Genomic DNA, 18,712 nt, shown 5'->3' with positions numbered 1-18,712 from the left:
GGTGGATTTTGTTAGCGTAACTCAGTTGCAGATCGTCCTCATTAAGGTCAGGCAGCAATGGAGATAAGGACAGCCAGTGACAAATGAACAGAAGGTGATCAACGCAGATGATTAGTGGTCGGGGACATGGAGTAACCAGGGACATGTCTTAAACTGTCTCTGCTCCTACATTCCGGATTTTGAGGCATTGGACGCGCATTGATCTTTTTATCAGTGCTGCAATATTCTTTAGGGCTCTGTACTTTCGCAGTGTGAACAGTCGGACGCCTCTTACTCGGGCGCCATTTTAAAGTCGGGCACCGTTCATCCAAAAATCATCTTAAAGTCCCATTTGGATGTAAAACACCAAAATATATTGCAAGTTGCAGGCATTACTATTTTAGCGCTTAACTAGCATAGCGGTAGCAGGACACCAACGTTTAAATCTGTAAATCAAAGCTCCATATTTAGCGTGGAGCCGCCATTTTGCGAACCGGCTGATGTATAGTACTTGGAAATGCCCGAAGTATGTTCTGACACGCTTTATAAAAAGGTTGCTGTGTGCTATGTAGGTATTAGTAAATACACACATAGTAAGGCATACCTAGCATTCCTACACACGATCTGCCATAAATAAGGAGTTGAAAACAGTCAAAAAGTACTGTAATTTCTCAATTTATCTATTAGCTATGTATGAGGTAACAAGCTTGATCTTTAGGTCCCTGATGGACTTCTCCATCTGAAGATGAGATCTATTAATCCAAACCTCAAGAGACAATCATCTCTTTGACCTCCAACACCTAGTGCCAGCATAGGAACAACTCTGACAAATGGAATTAGTGATTGTCAGTTAAGTCAAGTACTGGCCGATGCCCTGTGCTGAAGAGGGGTAAAGAGCCCTATATAACCCATGCAGACTGCTCCTGTACACAATACACAAACACTGAATGCACGAGCACGGCTGCATGTGTCCTGATGTTGGTACACTGCACAGGGACACCACAGGGAGGACAGTGTGCAGGGGCTGGACCATAGTCTAGGTTGGGACAGACAAGTCCTCTGCATGATAATGGACGTGCACCCCTGCCTTTAATGCCCAACTATACTGATGTCCCTAATGCTGATTTTTGTTGTTATAGACGAACGGGGAACATGCGTGTGCGCCATGACAGAGGCCTGTCTCATGGACTGCAGTCTTGTTGGACCTTAAGGTGCACCCAAAGTGCTACCCTCAAAGTGGTGGAAGGCCACTGCCTTCACCAAGAATTAAGCAGCATGAGCACAGTGCTGGTAGCATACAGTGTGGTAACCAGTAGGAGTGAGCAGGTCCTTTTTAACCTGTGTCTCTGGAGTGAGTCCTAAAGACTCACTCATTTTTCAAGTTTCGCTGCTGTGTTGTTAACTCACCCTTGGCCTACTTCGGTTTGTTGTGAAATGCTTACAGCACAGGAGAGGTTTATCTGCGATGGGTACAAACAGAGACTAGTAGGTGGTGGCAGCTCCTGCAAACACCGCTGAGCGCTGGGGGGCAGACTGCGAGGCACGCGCTGTGTAATGACTGACGATTACTGTGTCCTCTTCTGCCTGCTCATTCACTCTCACCCTCACCCTATTCTATCTGCCAGTTTTTAAGTACTTCATTTACGCTACTAAAAGCGGCTGCTGATTTTAAAAATTGTTGTTTCCTCATTTCATTTTTATTCTTGCACTTACTTGCTGCGAGGTGTGCTTTCCCCTGCCCCGGTTCATCATGGCTGCATTGCCGATTGTGTGGAGGGCAGGGCACCATCTAGGGTCAGTCCCTAGCCCGGCAGGACCATAGGTTGCGGTCTAGCTGGAGGCGGGGCTAGGCTACATATTGGCTGAGTGGGAGAGAAACGCTGCAGTACTAGTAGGTGGTGGCAGCTCCTGCAAACACCGCTGAGTGCTGGGGGGCAGACTGCGAGGCACGCGCTGTGTAATGACTGACGATTACTGTGTCCTCTTCTGCCTGCTCATTCACTCTCACCCTCACCCTATTCTATCTGCCAGTTTTTAAGTACTTCTTTTACGCTACTAAAAGCGGCTGCTGATTTTTAAAATTGTTGTTTCCTCATTTCATTTTTATTCTTGCACTTACTTGCTGCGAGGTGTGCTTTCCCCAGCCCCGGTTCATCATGGCTGCATTGCCGATTGTGTGGAGGGCAGGGCACCATCTTGGGTCAGTCCCTAGCACGGCAGGACAGGAGGTTGCGGTCTAGCTGGAGGCGGGGCTAGGCTACATATTGGCTGAGTGGGAGAGAAACGCTGCTGTACTAGTAGGTGGTGGCAGCTCCTGCAAACACCGCTGAGTGCTGGGGGGCAGACTGCGAGGCACGCGCTGTGTAATGACTGACGATTACTGTGTCCTCTTCTGCCTGCTCATTCACTCTCACCCTCACCCTATTCTATCTGCCAGTTTTTAAGTACTTCATTTACGCTACTAAAAGCGGCTGCTGATTTTTAAAATTGTTGTTTCCTCATTTCATTTTTATTCTTGCACTTACTTGCTGCGAGGTGTGCTTTCCCCTGCCCAGGTCCATCACGGCTGCATTGCTGATTGTGTGGAGTGCAGGGCGCCATCTTGGGTCAGTCCCTAGCCCGGCAGGACCGTAGATTGCGGTCTAGCTGGTGGCGGGGCTAGGCTACATATTGGCTGAGTGGGAGAGAAATGCTGCGGTACTAGTAGGTGGTGGCAGCTCCTGCAAACACCGGTGAGTGGTGGGGGGCAGACTGCGAGGCACGCGCTGTGTAATGACTGACGATTACTGTGTCCTCTTCTGCCTGCTCATTCACTCTCACCCTAACCCTATTCTATCTGCCAGTTTTTAAGTACTTCATTTACGCTACTAAAAGCGGGTGCTGATTTTTAAAATTGTTGTTTCCTCATTTCATTTTTATTCTTGCACTTACTTGCTGCGAGGTGTGCTTTCCCCTGTCCCGGTCCATCACGGCCTCATTGCCGATTGTGTGGAGGGCAGGGCGCCATCTTGGGTCAGTCCCTAGCCCGGCAGGACCGTAGGTTGCGGTCTAGCTGGAGGCGGGGCTAGGCTACATATTGCACATGTTCACTCGAACGCGCAGCGGACGTGCGCAGCGGGCGCGCCGCGGCGCGCCTAAGGCAAGCCCGTCTGCGCCCGTCCGTGGCCGGCCGGGGCCAGGGGCAGGAAACTCTGTCCTTTTTAACAACTACTCAGCCCCGGCCCTGATTCGCCTTCACAACCACTGGCCCCTTAGCCCCACCACGCAATCACGATTGGACACATTGGGAATTCTTAGCCCCTGGAAACATTTTGAGGAATTAGCCTCTCCCCTGACTGTGGCCCTGCCCCCTCCCTCTTTGGCTGTCCCAGGCGAGGCTTCCTCCCCCCTCACCAAGAGAGCAACTAATCCTAGCCTTACAGTTAGCTATCTCAATACTCGCTCGCTGGTTAAACACCAGTTAGAGATCTTCCACCTTTTGGACTCAGAAAAACCTGATATGCTACTATTGACGGAAACTTGGCTTAATGAGGAATCTACCCCCGATATCCTGGCTGCAGTCCCGACGGGCTACTACATCCTCCAGACAAACAGGTCATCTGGTAAGCCGGGTTGCGGGGTCGCGGCTATTGTCAAACAGTCCATTAGGTTCTCACTTCTTAATACTGTTAGTATCCCTTCTGTTGACTGCCTTATCCTAAGACTTGAGTCCTCTTTGTCCCCCCTTATTTGTGTTTTGGTATATCGGCCTCCTCAGCACATGCCTGATTTCCCGTCACTGTTTAGCGACATGCTCTCCCAGCTGGTGATCAATAACTCCAGAGTTTTAATCATAGGCGATTTTAACTTTTGGCCTTTGGATGCCAGGGAAAGTACTTGTTCCTCGGCCTTCACCGAGCTACTGGAAGGCATGAACTGCTTACAACATATCCGATCAGCAACTCATGTCAAAGGCCATGTTTTAGACCAGGTTTGGACTTCTAACCTTGCCATTTCCAATGCCCTTATTTCCCCCTGCCCATGGTCAGATCACTTTACTATTTCATTTTCCCTGACCTCGACCTCCCGTACTAGTCTTACCCCTGTGGGAAGTCTTTTGGCTAAGAACTGGAACAAAGCTGATCCTAGGGAACTTTGTTCTCTACTCAGTTCCTCGATTCCCGCCGAGCATGATTCCCTTGATACTCAGGCCCTGAGCTTGAGACACTGGCTTGAATCAGCTAGCGACATTGTTGCGCCGTTTAGATGCATCAAATTAAAACGCCCCCACGATGCTCAGAGATGGTTCTCGGAAGAACTGAAAGCAAAAAAACTCTTGCTTAGGCAGGCTGAGCGTAACTGGAGGCGAGAAAAAACTGCTATTCAGGGCTCAGCTCAAAGTCTACAAGTAAGCCATCCTTCAGGCAAAAAACGTGTATTTTTCCAAAAAGATTGTAGACTCGGCCACAAAGGCTAAAGACATTTTCTCGATTGTAGAAGAACTCTCGCTTCCAGATAGGGTGACTATTAAACCTCTCCCCTCCCAAGCCCTTTGTGACTCCCTTAATTCCTTTTTTGTGGAGAAATTTTCAAGATTAAAAACAGTATTGCCTGCCGCACGGCACCCTCTATACCTATACCTGCCCCCCCTCCCCCTGGGCCACTATAAATCCCCATACAGTAGATCAGATACCTCCGATGTCTGAGGAGGAATTCTTTGTCCTGTTGAAAAAGGTTGGGTCGGGCTCCCCTACTGACTGCTGTCACCCCCATATCTCACAAGAGGCTTTCACTGCCTGTCCCACACCCCCTCTGACACTTCTTGACAATTCCCTACGACTGGGCCGGGTCCCTGAATCCTTTAAGACCGCCGAAGTAGTACCTATCCTGCAAAAGCCCATGGCGACCCCTCTGTGATGAGCAATTTTCGTCTCATCTCTCTCCTTCCCTACTTGAGTAAAGTGTTGGAGGCCCATGTCACTGGCTTTCTGAGCTCCTTCATTGAAGGCTCTCTGTTCCTTGATCCGCAACAGGCCGGCTTTAGACCGGCCCATTCGACTGAGTCAGTCATTCTTTCAGTGATGGAGGAATTGCGGAGAGGGGCGGACCTCGGGACCAGTCAGGCCTTGGTGCTCCTGGATTTGTTGGCCGCCTTCGACATAGTTGACCACGACATTTTGGTCGACCGTGTCGAGGAGGCCGGCATCCAGGGGACAGCCCTGGAGTGGGTTCGCTCTTTTTTGACCGACCGCCACCAGGCTGTCCATCTCTCTAACTTCTCAGGGGAAAAGGTTAAGCTGACTTGCGGTGTCCCCCAGGGCTCTTCCCTCTCTCCCCTTCTTTTTAATTTATATCTGACCCCCCTTATTCGCTCCCTGCAAGGCAGTAAGGTCACTGCTTTTAACTACGCTGACGACATCCAGCTAGTTTTTTATATTGATTCCTCTGACCAGTCTATTCACAACTTCCAGTCAACTCTGTGCCTCATTAGCAACTGGATGGAGAAAAATCATTTAAAACTCAACCCTGATAAAACCGAGTTGGTCCTAACCGGGGGCGTCTCCAACCCCTGGAGCTCTAATTTTTGGCCTTCTTGCCTTGGTCCCCCTCCATGCCCCGTGGACTCCGCCAAGAGCCTTGGAGTTATCATCTGTAAGGACCTTTCTTTGAAGCCCCATATCAACGCGGTGGTCTCCTCTAGCTTTTTCCACCTCCAGAAAATCCGTAAGATCTCTCGCTTTTTAACTAGGGAGGCCCTTACTTCGGCTCTTTTGGCCCTAGTAGTGCCCAGGCTTGATTATGCCAACTCTCTTTACGTAGGCATCCCTGCGTACCAGCTAAACTGCCTACAATTGGTGCAGAATCAGGCCGCGCGTTTAATCTTTCATCAACCTAGACACCACCATGTCCGCCCCCTGCTTAAAGCTCTTCACTGGCTTCCGGTGGCCAAGCGCTGTGAATTTAAATTAGGCTGTATCACCTTTAAGGCATTGGCAGGCCAAGGTCCGGTTTTCATCTCCTCTCTCCTTCATCACTACCTCCCGTCACGTAATCTTTGTTCCTCTCACCTGGCTCTACTCACTACCCCTACCTTCAAACGCAAAAAACATGGTGGCCTTAGATTCTCGTTTCTTGCCCCTTCCTGTTGGAACGCACTCCCCTGGAGCTGAGATTTACTAATTCCTACGCTCGCTTCAGGTCACTCCTGAAAACCTTCTGGTTCCATAAAGCCTATGATTAAATATTGTCTGTGTTACCCCACAGCTGAACTGTCTACTCCTCCCCCGCTCACAGCGCCATGAAACCGTTAGGTGTAAGTGCACTTAACAAATACTTTTAACATAACATAACAGGGCTAATGCAATACCGAGCAGTACATGCATGGTGTGTGCCCAAGAGTGGTGCAATACATAGAGGATGTAGAACTGTGCAGCGTGTGCAGCGTAAATGCATGTGCTACACATATGTATGCCTGTGAGTGGCACAGTACATGAAGGATACAATGCTATGTAGTGCATGCATGTTAAATGTATGTGCTGGACGTATGTGTGCCTATGGGTGGTACAATACATAAAGGATACAGTGCTCTGCAGTGAGGGTAGGTTGTATACATGCACTGGGTGTATGTCTACCTGTGGATGGTACAATACATGCAGGCCCTGGGTGCCATTTTGGGAGACCTAGGCTTGCATGGTGAGACATGGAGAGGAGGTAGAGAAATCCCCCCAGACAGATGAGTTTATTGCTTAATTCATGTAAGCTGGGTGAGACACACATTGAAGAGGGGAGAGCCATGCTTCCCCTGCACTCTTCACAGGGGTGCTTTTTCATTCAGTGAGAGGGCACAAGGTTGGGGGCCTGTGCACATTTCAGGAAGGAGAGGGGGATTATTAGAGAACCATAAAGAGTAGGGTTGTGGCCCTGGGCTAACCTTTTGATACACAAATCAATGTGGCTGACATCCAGGTGCGAACGCTAGTCACTCCCATGGCCTGTGGGGATACCAGCTTTGGAGTCACTCCTGCTGTCACAGACTGCTTTTCAGAGGAAGAGAGAACAGAGGAGTGGACAATTCAAAAGAAGCAGAATGCCAAAATAAAACGTCAACGATCCAAACCCTAAATCACATTTGGTGTCTGGAAATGGACTTTAAAAATGGGAATTGTCATCTACCAAGGAGCCAGATGGGCTGGGTGATGAGGGAGAGCTCTGCAAAACTGCTGCCTGTGACTGGGGGTCAAGGCCTGCTAGTCTCTCTGCTGGGTGAGAGGACATCACTAAGAGAGTCTAAGACCACCTGTCCTGCAGTCTGAAGCGCCAGGGCCTGCCTGTTTGCCAAGTCCAGTGTGCCCTGTGAGGAAGAGGAGAGCATTGGAGCGGCAAGGTTCAGTGGGGCGCATGTCTAGTGGACTACCTTTGCAAGGTATGAGGAGACTGCTACAGCACCAATCTGGTCATTGCCCATGTGCAGGACAATGTCGGCCACCCTTGTATGCCAGAAGAGGGCCACTGTGAATTGAGCTGCGTGTTGCGCTGCGTCGATCGTGTTGGGCCCATGTGCAGTGCCGAGATGGCGACCCTGTATGCGAAGAGGGGCAGCCATGAAAAGACTGCTATGTGGTAAGGGCCATGACCTCATATGTCAGGAGTGGATGCCAGCAAGGACTTCACTGAGACAATCCGGCGGGAGCCCATGTGTTGTAAGAATGCGGTCACCCTGTATGCCAGTGAAAGTCACATGAAGCATCAAAAACTGCCATCTGATCTGCAACCCCCGCCGGAGAAGTGAGTGCACCACGAAAGCACCTGCGCACCTTCACCCAGGTGAGGGGTGCATGTCAGGATCATTCAAACAACCCCCCACCTGGGAATGAGATCAAATACTTACCACAAAGGAGGAACTGCAAAAAAACTCCAGTCGTGTCGGAAGAGAGACCCTCTGCATCCACTGAGTTAAGCCCACCGGGGCCGAGTGTGCCAAACTCACCTGAACTCAGCTGCTGCCTATCCAAGCTCCTGCTGTCAGGGTGTGCTCAGGAACTCCAGATGTTGCACGTCTGCCGATAAGACTGATTGCGTGACTTCGGCCCTGGGGGAATTTTCTGTGAGTTAGCCCTGTAGCACTGGAACATTGTTGGCCCCTTGAGACTCAGACTACTAGTTGGGTATACCCTGGTTGTTACAAATAGTGAAAGGGGAATAACAACTTTCGCTAGAGCAAGGACAGGGAATTGCCAAGGAAATACTAGAGCCCCGACCTCAGGGGGACTGTGCGTTTCCTTGTGAATATCATATTTTCCCTTTGTGTTGGAGAGTGGTACAAATATAATACTTATTTTTTATGATAAAAGTTAGTATTTGTCTGGATAATTATTTATTGCTGCTGTTGAGTGAATCTTGAGTTGTTAGCCTGCATTCTATCCTATTTCTTGCCCTCCCTAGGGAGGCTTGGACTGCTTGATTATGTTACTACTGAGAGTCAAGCGCAGAAGGGATACTTGGCCCAACTGCTCAGAATGCATAATATTACACAGCAATGGGGAAACTCAGTAGATTGTAGGACCTGGGTACAGTTTGTTACAAAACAAAAATGGTCCCAAAACAAATTATGTATATAAGACCATAAATAAGTACTCCAATCAAGGAAGTCAATACCCACAGTAAGAAATTTGAGGGAAAATATATACATGTACAATTAACTGAATGTACCCAAGAAGATCACAACAGATGAAATAACACATATTAAACCTAAATAAATTCAAAAATTGTAATGACTTACAATATGCATATATTATTTTGAATAAAACAGTTGCTCCAAGGTAGGTGGATAGTGAATGCTTGAAGAAGTGCTTGTGAATAAATAAGGAGAAGGTTAAAGAATAAAATGCCAATATTTACAATCAAATAGTCTGAAGCCTGTCCGATTCACTAGTGTTTTCATATTTTTCATCCATAGTTTGACGATACAGTCTAAAGATTCCATGTTAGTTTTCTATGGCAAATGATTTCAATACAGGCCAATATAGGAATAGGATTGTTGACGTTTCGACCCCAGGAATGTGGAAAGGCCAATTAAAGCTTAATCTGGGGTCTTCATCTAGACAAATGGGAGCAACCTAGAAAATAGATAGGAGAACACCTATCAAAAACCTAAATTAAGATGTTTGTGATATGTGTATGCTCACCTGAGTACCACCTTATTCCAGTCAACTTTAATGAGGGGCAGCCGGCTCCTTATCAGAGAAAAAACACAAGGGCCCCTTCTGTGGCCCTATCAGATCCAGAGCACTGAGTGCTGTGATCAATTGCACATCAACCAATTAACTATGAAGTATCATATGGTAGAGTAGCCACTCACTGCCCATGGGGACTACTATACATTGGTGAGACCAGCCAGAATGTAAAAGCACATATACTACAACATTGTAGCCGTGTTAGATGCCAGGTTCAAGGGGGAAACATCCTTTACAACGGAACCGTTACAACGTGGTACCGTTACAACGCTGGATTTACAACGAAAGTCTTTACAATGACTTTCGCTGGAGGGCGCTCTAGGATAGGGGATAGTTTAATTTACTATCCAACACCTTCCCTACTATCCACGGGGACTGGAGTTGGAATACTAAATTAAACTATTCACTATCCAGCGCCCCCCAACGCAAGTCGTTGTAATGACTTGCGTTGTTAAACCTGCGTCGTAAAGGTACGCGTTGTAACGGTACACATTGTACCGTCATACATCCGTTCAAGGGCATCCTTAGTGGAACATTTCCACACATCGAATCATCCAGTGGATAGTCTTAAATGGCTAATATTAGAAAAGGTTACGCTGGGCCCCAGAGGCGCTATTCTAATGGACATCCAGAATCTGCATAATGCAAATGGATCCACATCCTGTATACTGTGAATTATGGGCTGAACTAATATAAAGAGATCACTAGATAGGTGTCGCTCCTAAACACGGGCTGACCGCATAGTTTCTAGTATGATACCATTTTCCATTATACTGTGTTTTGTTGGTCTCTCCGTGTGATTTCAAACAATCCACATATTATCATGAGGTCTCATACAGAATGATATATGCCTTTTGTAAAATATACCGAGGCTCACCAGGATTTTCTCTAAAAAAATTGTGTTAATCTCTTCTCTCCCATTGCAATTCTATTTGTTGTGACTACATAATACGGTGGCCTTGAATGCTATCGATGTGGTGTTGAACTATTGGCATAGAATGATAAGTGCCTTTCAACTTACTCCACACAATGTTACGCAAAAATGTCAGTGTTTGTTTGCCATTTCTTGCATTTCTGAATAAGAATATTGAATGTTTATTTTAACATTGTTTGTTTTACATACAAGTTGTTTTTTATATTTATTAATGATAAAGTAACTATTTTTATAATATAATCATAGTGGATATTGTGTGAATCAATAATATTGACATATAAGTTTATTTAAAGGTGACAATATTTTTGTTTCTTTTATTTGTGTTTTCGCTAGAAGTAAAAATCGATCTTTTTAACAATATTTCTGTTCTAGATATTTGTGGGTTTATTAGTTAAATATAGGAGGCTAATTTTTTTGTTAACAATATTTATATTCCGATATTTATGTATTTTGATATTGTATAAATGATGTTATGCCAGTGATCCATTCAATTTAGAGCGGCAAGTAGAGCAAATTCACAAAGATAAAAGGAAATGGAGCAAGAAATAGAACTGGGCCCTCTAGAAGACTCACAGCCCTTAACAGGGTGTCAGTAAAATGAACCAAATGGCCTGCCTGCATCAACTATAAGTGAAAATACACAAAGAAAAGCGTACTAATACCCCTTACTTTCCAATTTTAAATGGAGATAAGGAATGATAGTAGTCGTGAGGTGGGAACAGTAGTACAGACAGGAAGCCAGTAGCCTTCAGAGTCCTGAGTCTTCCAACAGTGGCATTAGACCAATGTGCTTTAGGAAGCAGCATTTGCCACACCTTGTCCTAAAACATAAATGAGAAGTCTTTAAAGCCACTGACCTTTCTTTTTGAGGTCTTTCCTTGCCTACTACCAACTTGATTTCATAAGGAGCTGTATTTATGTTATACGTCCGAAGTGTCATGTACAAAGGAAAGTGCTACATATAAGGATAGGACCTAGCCCAGAAGCAAACAGAGAACGAGAACACTTTAGAGAAAAAAAAGCAATTATGCTCAGAAAGAACTGCAGAGCACTTCGAAATGTTAGTCCCTCATATCAGAAAACATAATAGTAAAATAACACAATCACAAATGAGTTCATAATACACTATCATATGTCATCAACCTTCCAGTACTAACAATTAAACACACACTTTATTTCATCACATCTCCTTGGCTCTGTCATGAATCTGTCCACGGCTAAGATTCAGCTCTATAGGTTCAACCTACATTGGTTAGCCTCTAGAACTGGCTGCCTGTCCTCTGCTTGGACTTTCTCCACATTAATCCATTATTTCTATCTTAGGACACTCCAATGTCTTCCTGTTGCCAAACGAGTTGTGTTCAAGGCTTTTTGCATTTGTCATCACAAGTTACATAATCAATGTCCGGTTTATCTCAATACTGTCTTGTCCATACCATTGTTCACTGATCTTGGAGATGAGCTGCAGCTAATCCCTTTCCTGTCCCTGATTTCGGTGGACGTTCTTACCATTTCCTGGATTTTAAACAGTTGAACTCTTTACCTTCTTATCTTTTCCACTTTCTCACTATCTGCAATCCCTTAATTCTCCGGTCTTTTTCAATCTATTACTTGGTTTAGCAGCCTTATACTTAGTACCCGGACAGTCAATGGGGAATTGTTTATGCTTTGCAAATCTCATTCATTATTAAAAGCAACAGGAGTTAAACCACTAGGACAAAGGTAGAACAGTGAATTTAAAGTTAAGTGGAACAGCAATATACACAAGTTTGCTGCAGTCCAACGTACCACCAGACGTACACACAAAAAAGGAGAAATAACATTAAAATAAAAAGAACAATGTCACTGGAACAACTGTACATGTACTATCAATCACATTTAAACACAAATAGAGGATGCACCTAACCACAGACAAAAAGATCATAAACATTAGAACACTGCCAAGTGTATACAAATGAAAAAAAGAAATCTCAAGCCATACACACACCTGTCCGAACATGAAGTGCCTTATTGCCACCAACTACTCCAAGCCCCTCACCAACTGCACCCTATCAAACAACCAGTTACATGGAGGTCAGCAGCATCACAAAGCCAGCCATAGGCACAAATTATTTTCCACAATCCTGGTGTCAGTACTTGTTCTGAGAATGACTGCTTGAGGAGAGAGAGAGAGCCAATATGTTTACTACGTCGGAGGAATAGGTCGCCAGCAGATAGCCATTCCCTCCTAAAATCATTCTGAACATGTTTGCTGAATGGGAGCAGGAGCTCAATTAACTAAGAGCCAGATGTATAAACATTAGGAATGCAGATTTCCTAATTGTGATTCGCTAGGAAAATGGAACTCCTAATGAGTTCCTTGTATGGTCACAAATCAGGCTACCTCATGAAAATTAACGAGGTAGGTCGCAGTTTGCGACCCATTAGGAAACACAGCCATCACAGGGATGGGGGCCTCAGAGGGTTGAAGATCACCATGTCTCTGACTACTTTTTAATAAAGCAATCGTTTTTTTTTCTTTTAATGCAGCTCGGGAACTTTAAAGGAAAAGGGTATGCGCTTAAAAAGAAAAAAGTCAACATAGAAGTTTCATTTTTTAAGAGTCGGCAGTGGTCTGTGGGACTACTTCCCACTCTTAAAAAATATTAATATTTATATTCCCAAAGGAGAAGGGGTCCCTTTGCGAATGGGTTAACACAAGTTTAAAACTGGTGGTAAAGTATTACTGTTTCGCAAGTAAATTCCGGTCGCAAAACTGTAATACATATCACACCAATTCTGTATTTGGAGGGGACACCCGAAACATGCCCCTTCCAAATACTGAATCGTAAATGTGATTTGGGAACAAGTTACCAAATCGCAATTTGCATTTTGTACATTTGAAAAAGCATTTTTCTGCTCACACACTGCCCAATTCTCCGAATCGGGCTGTTTGCAACTGGAAAAATACTTTGTACATCTGGCCCTAAATTCTTACTCCTATTACATCCCTGCCCATTTAAAGATGCTCACTGAACTCCAATTCCTGGCATTTGGATTATTCCAATGGGCCAGTAAGAGGAACGCTGGCAACACGCAGTCCAGCCAATCTCTGTTTGCATCAGGTATTTAGATGCATTGTCATATGCATAATGAGCGTGACACTGACAGCTGCAGGATAGCATAGGAGTAGTAAGACACTGGTGTGTGTTGTAACCTCACCCACTTCCCTCACCCCTTGCCCCCCCCTCTCTTTCTGCCCACTTGGTATGGTCCGCGCTACCTCCGGGAGCGCAGGTTAGAACGTTGTGAGAAGAGTTATGCCGCCAAGCTGGGAGCACCTATTGTTCAAGACTTAATAAATTTACTTTCATGGAAACCTCATTTTGAGTAGTGAGTCATTACTACATTGTGGCGACGAGGACCGGGAGCTGAGCCGGGGTCAGTGAGGTGCTTTCCCTCCCCGGGATGAACTTGATGCTTGTGCGGACATTGCGGATCGAGTGAACTGTGGATTTCCCAGCACCAGATATAATCAACCGAAGAGCGTCTCTGCTGGACGTCAGGCTCTCGCTTCTAGAAGTCGGAAGTGGTTTTAGCCGGGGAGTCGGTGAGCTGGTGCTGAGGTGAGGAGAGGAAGCTTGCCTCCTCGTTTGAAGTCACAGGCGTTGGTGGAGCCGGTGCGTACAGTCCCGTTGGTGTGACGGAGGGACTTACGAAGAATCAGCGGCAGGTTGAGCGGAAGTGGCCGGGCACAACGCGTTATTTAATGAAACGATCTGAAGAGGTGTAAGGAACCGTAATTAGCTGTGGCACGTTGATCTGAGGCTTCTGGGCGCATCGAGCGATTTGGTGAGTGGTCCAGAAGAGGTGCACAGACCTGTAATTAAGCAGCGGCAGGTTGATCTGAGGCAGCCGGGCACCACACATAGCGAAAGCGTTCTGTTGCTGGCGTTGAAGAGGCGTCTTTTGGCACCGTAATAAGTTTCCCTTGTGGAGCGGAAGGCTGTCAGGCTGTCTGCGTAGAAAGGAATTCAGAGCGCGACAAGACGGATGGTCTTGCCCCGAGGAACTGTCGAGTCGTTGACAGGAAGTTCCGGTTCTGCCATCGGGGGGGGAGAAGTAAGACTCAGAAGCACTATCTCTCCCATCACGATAGGGTGCTGACCGAGTGTCACGCTGGGCACAGGAGGGCAAAGGCGAAGTGCGGAGGCAAGGACGGCGTCAGTGTGCAGGACCAACCTTCTTCTGTCGCAATCTATCAAGCGGTAGACACTCCTCAGTGAAAGTGACGTGCGACGCTCAGCGCACTGAGCCAGCGGTGCGAAGTTGCAGGAGACAATGAAGTAAGGCATAGTTCTCCATGTGCCGTAGATCTACGTAGGTCCATGTTGTGAGACCTTGAAGCTACGTGAGGTGAGGTGAGCGGTGCAAGTATTAGAGTCGCATCTTAAGTAACACATAAAGAACTGTTTTGTGGTGAGCGACGTTTGAAAGTAGCTGAGCGTGCATCATAAGTCGCATATTAAGCATCGCGAAAGGGACTGATTTGAGGTGAGCGGAAAATTAAGTGACGGTGAATATCAGGGAAGGCAGTCAATCCCTGTTGCAACGCGCGAAAAGGATCTGAGGTAACGCTTTGAAACAGCGTGCAGCAGCAGTGTGAGGTGACATTTGAAGAACAAAGAGTGTAGCGAACCTTTGTTTCCGTGTTTGAAATTAAACTGAGGCAGCAACGTGAGCTGTATGAGGTATGATTTAATTACTTGCCCCTGACTCCAGAATTGAAGGAGGAGCGTGGAAAGTCTCGAGGAATCCACTAAGTTACACGCACTTTTTGGGTGAAGGAGATTATCCGTGGGGGACCCGGGCTGGACTGCATTGTTGTGTTGAGCCCCAGAAATACTGTGAGACGCGTGGAGCGAAACCTTAGGTGCTTAAGCCTCGTGACACTGCATAGAGGTGGTGCATCGCATCTGTGTGAAAATAAAGGTGGAAAATATAATAATAAAACTAGGGAAACAGTGTGTGTAGCGAGCCACTGTTCCAGTAAATGAAGTTAGTATGGTGTGTAGAATGGTACACCAGGAAACTACCCACGTGTGGAATTATTGAAATAAAGTGCAAAGGAGTTTGACAGCTTAAGCTAGAGTGAGTTAAACATATTCCGGTGACTTTTGGATTTGAGGTGCAGTGATTGGCGTATCTTTGAAATTGCCATAGTGAAGGAAAGCAAGACCCCGGCCGGATTTCTAGTGGACCTGCACATGAGTTTGAGATGAGCCATTGAAGCTGACTGTGGGGAAAGGAACGGAGCAGGAATTTAGTCAAAACCCCGACCTAGCACTTGAAACTGAACTGGGCTCCGAGCTACTGAAGCAATTGTCGGAGACGGCATTAGGAAGTGTTGTTTCCAAACACAAAGTTGAATTGGATGGCGAGTTGTGATCAGCCTCTGAGAGTTCAGGCATGTTCGTTGAGGAGTGTGGGATGAAAAGTACCCAAAGGCTAAACCCATGGTGGGAAGCACAGAGTTGGAGCAGGTGCGTGTGAGGAGTCTTTGATACCGTCAGGGCCAACGGGAGCAGGACTGGGTGTCCGCGTCTGAAACTGATCTTTGGCAGCGTGTGTGAGCTGCGTGAGGAGATTCGAGAAGGTTCAGCAAACCCTGGTGCAGCATTTGAAATTTATCGGAGTCATCACGCAGTGAGTGTGATGCGTATATTCTCTGTGCTTCAACGTGAGGGGGAGAAGGTTTGGTGATTACTATAGTCTCCTGATGGGAGTGAAGAAAAGTAGCAAGCCAACAACCGCCACCCGGTGAAAATAAGGTAAAGTGTGAGCTGAGTCCAACGAGGAAGAGCGTAACCTTTGAGGTCAGAGGAACATATTCAATACAAAAGAAGCATTAGATGTTCATGAACATAGGAGGGAAATTTGGTAGAAACTAACATTTTGTGATATAACTAAGGCCTAAATTAAACTTGGAGAAAAAAAAAAAAAGAAAAGAACATCTTCACACCTATAGGGAACAGGTACCAGGAAATGAATAATAACAGAGAGAAGAGAGAGATAAGAAGAACAGACAGTTACGCCGGGGAAGAGACTGTGCAGGAATCTAATGAACACTGGCAGCAGGAAGGGAGTGCCAATCTACAAGTGGGGAAAATGCACAGAGAAGAGGGAGATAACGTAATGGTGAGGAACAAGAGCGAAGCAAAGCAGAGGCACACCATCTTGATAGGGGGAGCATATATGAGCCTCATCTCTGTCTCAGGGCCACAGAGTACTGTGGTAGACAAGGATTTTAGCAAGAGTGAATTATATATAACTCTAGGAAATGAATTAGATGTAGAAGAAACGGGTGAATACAGCATCGTGAGTGGAGGAAGAGAGATAGTGTGGAGTCAAGGGAAGAAAAGTAACAAGATTTATGATGTGGAAGAAGAGCTAGCTGTACTTAAAGGGGAGAAAAGTTGGAAAGTAAGGACATTGCGAAATTTCAAAAGTTCTGAACCCAGGAGAGGGTCGGCTGTAATCTGCAAGAGTCAATTTACCTTGCTGGGGCTTGTGAGAGGAAAGACGCCTCCATCTAAGGTCATTGAAGCAGCGACTAGAGGGGTTTGGAAGTACAAAATGGAAAAAATAGCAGCCTTTGTCGAATTTGAGGAAAAACAGAATGCGTTGTTGGGAAACGTTGTTGGAGACAATGTAAGGAAAGAAATAAGGATAATGATCAGTGAACAGTATGTTCTGGAAGTACCAGAATTAGCCTACGAGGAAAGGCATGTAGTTGAACAATCCACCATGGCTATGGAGGAACTTTGTAAGCTTAAAAAAAAATTGAGAATATCTCTTGAGGGAAGAAGAAGAGAACAAATGAAGGAAAAGGCACTGGGAAAAAACATGGGTGTAAAAGTGGAAGGCAGTTGTGATGGTGCAGCAAGTTGTGTTGAACGGGTGGAAAATACTGCCAGGTGCAAACTTAGAGGAAAACGTGGGTGCAAAAGTGCAACCGGTTAGAAAGAACGTGCGGAGAATACAGCCAAGTGCAAACTAAGAGGAGGACAAGAATCTTACCAGGGCTTGGTGGATGAGAGAGAAATACGTAAGAAGCACGAGGAAAAAAAAAAAGGAAAAAGAAAAAAAACCTGTGAAGGAATAGCTGGAGCAGAAAGAGTTTTCGAAAGAAAGGGTGAAGGCACCAGTTCCACTGTTAAGAAATGCAAAAGGATGAAATGTAAGAGCAAGGAAAAGAACATTACCGCCAGTATAAATCCTCCGGAAGGAAAGGGTAATATTAGCAGGAGAAGTTCGGAATCCAAGGTAGAAATAGACTGTGGGCAAGCTCTGACAAAAAAAGGAGCCAAGAGAAAAATAAGGTGGCGATTCATAAACCTGCGTTTTACCCCGGACGGGATGCCTAAAGTACATACTTGTACATCCCTTAATTGTACTGCCCACATCATAGGAGTGCACATCCATGGTGCAACAGACATTCACTAGTGTGTCCTGCGCTGGTTGATTTCGAGGGTTAAAAGGATGTGACACTACACCCGTGATTTAACCATGTCAGGTCGCCTAAGCACGTAACCGTGCATTCATTGTATGGCACAAACCATATCTTAACTGGGCACACCCTTGTGGCTCCAGAATGTTACATCTGTTTATGTATTGGGTTTTCATCTCATAATTTTCATTGCTGCAATCTGAATTCTCATGAGTTTTGTCCTGTTTTAGGTAGACATATATTTGGACAAGAGCGTCTCATGTAATCCTGTCTGTATATGCCCGGGGATCAAATAAGTACATCTCCCAGTCACGTCAAATATTCTACCCCCATATCTCATGCACCTTAGTCAGCAGTAGTCTCATGTTATCCTCCGCTTAGACTTTGGGCTTGGGGTTCCCTGTTTCCGTCCCTTTTGTTCTGTGTCTTACATCTATCCATCTATATCCATACATCTCTCTCTCTCTCTCTCTCTCCCTATCTCTCTCTCTCCCCATCTCTCCAGCACCCATTTCTGCTGGGAGTTCATACGCATCCCCTCCATCTATTTTCCTTAGGGAGGATGGTGTGTTGTAACCTCACCCACTTCCCTCACCCCTTGCCCCCCCCTCTCTTTCTGCCCACTTGGTATGGTCCGCGCTACCTCCGGGAGCGCAGGTTAGAACGTTGTGAGAAGAGTTATGCCGCCAAGCTGGGAGCACCTATTGTTCAAGACTTAATAAATTTACTTTCATGGAAACCTCATTTTGAGTAGTGAGTCATTACTACAGTGTGCCATTGTCTATTTCTCCTGTGTGCTAGGAGCAATTGACAACACAGATTTAACAATGTAGCCACCACAGCAGATGACACAAAATTCTCGTAATCAACAATGCTTGCACACCATTATTGGGCAAGATGTCTATGCCAGGGGTTGCTTTATGCAGATGTCTACATCTCCTGGTGCAAAACGTGACGGTTTCACCTTCCATCAGTAGTCAATTACAAATGAGTTGTTTGCCAGGATTAACATGATGTGGCTCCTGGGTAAATACAGCAACCGCAAAAGGTCTTCATGTTCATTTGGCACGTGCCATCACTGTAACTGGCACACTTCAC

Source organism: Lissotriton helveticus, chromosome 3_1 (genome assembly GCF_964261635.1).
Source record: "Lissotriton helveticus chromosome 3_1, aLisHel1.1, whole genome shotgun sequence".
Classification (NCBI taxonomy): domain Eukaryota; kingdom Metazoa; phylum Chordata; class Amphibia; order Caudata; family Salamandridae; genus Lissotriton; species Lissotriton helveticus.
The sequence above is the reverse complement of the archived record's forward strand: the minus strand, read 5'-3'. Positions refer to the sequence as shown.